The sequence below is a fragment of the Mus musculus genome, chromosome 5 (genome assembly GCF_000001635.26).
Source record: "Mus musculus strain C57BL/6J chromosome 5, GRCm38.p6 C57BL/6J".
In the NCBI taxonomy this organism is placed as follows: domain Eukaryota; kingdom Metazoa; phylum Chordata; class Mammalia; order Rodentia; family Muridae; genus Mus; species Mus musculus.
Genome location: NC_000071.6, coordinates 52,218,285 through 52,221,741, shown reverse-complemented (window position 1 = coordinate 52,221,741; position 3,457 = coordinate 52,218,285).

Sequence of the window (3,457 nt, the reverse complement as noted above, 5' to 3'; positions counted from 1 at the left end):
TCGGAGGACCTGTGAGCCCAGGTTGCCTGTTCAGCAAGAGACCAAGAACCACCAGACTTGAATGGAGACAATGGAAGCTGAACTGAATCCTTAGAGCTGTCAAGTGAGTGGGCCCACCCTCCCCACCCCCCACCAGGGAAAACCACGAACAGCTGCTTGTGGACAAATCAGTTTGTTTGGTTTTTTTTGTTTTACTTTGATTGATAGATAGATAGATAGATAGATAGATGATAGATAGATAATAGATAATTTGTATATATGCTTTGTTTGATTTTGAAGACAAGTCTTACTACGTAGCCCAGCTTAATACATAAGCTAGGACAGCCTTGAATTTCTGAGTCCTCTGGATCTGGGTCCGGAGTGAACTGTGTACCAGCTGTGTAGCACTGTTCCTGACGGAAGGGTGGATGGAGGTAACTGGGAAATGAGAAAACATTTTTTCTTAGTGGTGGTAACAGCCTAAGGAAAAAAATGAGCCAGGCGGTGGTGGCGCACGCCTTTAATCCCAGGACTTGGGAGGCAGAGGCAGGCGGACTTCTGAGTTCGAGGTCAGCCTGGTCTACAAAGTGAGTTCCAGGACAGCCAGGGCTATACAGAGAAACCCTGTCTCGAAAGAGAGAGAGAGAGAGGGAGAGAGAGGGAGAGAGAGAGAGAGAGGGAGAGAGAGAGAGAGAGAGAGAGAGAGAGAACTTAGTGAATTTAGTGCCTTGCAAGGGGAATGAACTTTCCTAGCCAAGGTTCTTCAGAGCTTTCGAGCTGGAGCTGAGAGCCAAGGACAGGGCACTCAGACTGGATATACCAGGGCAGCAGTGAGGTTAATAAAGCAAAATCAAACTGGGATACTTCCATGCCAGCCGGCGAGAAGATTTTCTCCTGAGCCCTCTCCTAGGGGGTGGGTTGGATTTGCCAACCCATCTTCTCCTTGCATGGCCCTGGAGAGCCTGATGCTCCAGGAACTAAAGGCTTAGTGGTTTATGCCAGGCAGCCCTAGAACCCTGCTTCAGAGCACACAAGCCTGCTTCTTTTCTGATTGGCTGGTGATGGCACTTTACTGGATATTAAGTGTTTTGAATATCACACCTGTAAAGAGAATCCAAATCCCGAGGGAGGTGCGGGAGACTAGGCTCATTTAATCCTGCTCTGAAATGCGGCCGCCTCGCTGCCAACTCTTTGTGGGCGCATTCATTCTAGAAGCACTTTGGATGTGCACTCAGCGATCAAACAGCCTGGCCTCCTGCTGCAGGGCTCAGGGTGCAGATGCAGTAGGAGAGAGAAGATGTGTGTTTAGAGCCATGGGTAGATGGAGACCTGCTCCTACCAGGAGGCTGAGACAGTCGTCCTTTCCTGTGGAAGTGGGGCTAATATGGCTCTGTAGTTGTCTGGGCAATTGGGACGGATTGGGCAGTCTGCAGCTGTGACCCTTTGGTCCCTCCTGGTAAGCACCCGTGGGAAGTCTACAGTCAGGCTTACTTCCTGCCTCTGAAGAAACTCACTCAACTCCGTGTCCGCATCTCGGCTTTGCTGTGTGACTCACTGGGCCACCAAGGCCACATGTGTACCAGGGGACTCATGCAATCAAGTACAGCTAAATATAGACCCGGGGGGGGGTGTTATAGCTATTTCCTAGCATGGCTCTTAGTCTGCCTAATTTAGGCAAAGCAGAGCTATGCCAGCATCCCTCCTTAATTCAGTGGATGTTCAGGTCAAGGAGAAATGAACCAACCATTTTAAATCCACTGCTGTTGAGAAGGCAAAGGAGGTGGCTGTGGGTAATCGTGAGCCAAGTTCACTTGGACCAAAATAGAAGAAAGACCAGAAAATGACCCTTCCATAAATACCCTCTCTCCTTCCTGAATCTTCCGTACTATGGCCCTGTCCCTCTGCTGTCCTGTGCTTTATTAAAGCAGGATCTTGTGTTCACTCCACAGTCAACCATTAGCTGATAAGGCTTAACAACTCCCAGTAGGTATTTGCATTTTAATAGAGAATTATTGAGAACTGAAAAGCTTGCAGGGGCCGCAAGAGCAAAGCCAAGAATTGGAGGCTGTAGGGTGATGTTTCGGGGAGCAGAAAGTTGAGCAGGTCATTCTTAAGGTTTCCGGTTTTTATTTCATTCCCTTGCCAGTGGCCCCCGACTGTCTGGACCTTCTGACATTCTCCTCTTACACAGTCCCATCTCACAGGATTCATTTCGCTGCTTGCGACTTGTTTGCACACTTGCAGAAGGAAGGTTGACTTTGATTGGGAGAAGGGGAGAATAGGGTGAATTGGGAAGTATATGAATGGGGAGCTTAAGTCAGGATAAGACTGAAATAGGAAAAGTAAGAAGCAATATGGGGGAAAAATAGATGCATAGAGAATATGGAGATGGCCAAGTGCATGGTAAGAAAGGTCAATTAACTTTTAAAATAGGAATGTTGTTCTAGTTTGTGAGGAGTGCATCCTGGCACCGGAGATGGCCTCAAGCAGCAGAGCAGAGTCCTGGGGGAGGGATGGCAGCACAAGGGACCTGTCAGTTACAACAGTGATCTCAACGGTGGCCCACTGGTCCGTTTCAGGCAAGTCAGCCAGGGCCTCCACAGCAGGACCACAGTGTGCGCTCACCTCCGGGCTAAAGCAGCTTTCAAATCTTGTAAATGGATTTGAAAGCTTTTTGTTGGTGATGCTGTATCCCTTTTGTGTGTATTGCCATTATTGTTTCTTTACAGCAGTCCCATCATGTGCAGAACAGGGGTAGTAATGGAGCCCAGCAGAAGTTCTAAGAAGTGGCTGCAATTTCTATCCCTTCTGGAATCCATTCCCTCCCAGGGTAAGTCTTTAAACTCCTCACACCAAGAATTAAAATCTGTCTCTTCATTCCCTCAGTCTGGGTTACCCTTGGAAATCTTCCTTGGTCAAATGAAAATGCATCAGAAGCACGTGTTCCCGATTCGAGTCCCAGCCTCCAGGGTTCAAGTATGGCATCCTTACATCCTTGGAATGGCTCTCCTGGCCCGGCCCCTGCCAGGAGGGCCAGCTAGAGCTAACATACTGGAGAAGACCAGATTCTAAAACAGGTAGATTGTTTGAGCAGAGAACTTTACAGAGCTGCCAGCTCCCTCCACCCCCTCCCCGCAGCAGCCCAGATGCCTATGGCCAACAGGCAGCTGCCCTGGAAGCAGAAGGGCCCAGCCAATCATGAATGAGGGAGCAAAAATAAATGTTCTCTGCTGAGAGTTTATGACTGTTACCCAGTCTCAGTATAATAGATAACTGTTACAGTAACACTTTCACTGCAGACTGAAGCATAAAAAATGCGCAGAACTTGTCCCGGCGCCAAGACCAGGATCTACCCTCCTTAAATGTTTTTTGTTACTGTTGTTGTCACGGTGGCACAGTCAGAGCATGCCCCGGAGTCTGACTGTTTATGTATCTGCCAGGTTCTCCTACATAACTAGCAGCTCCTGGGTGATGGGAA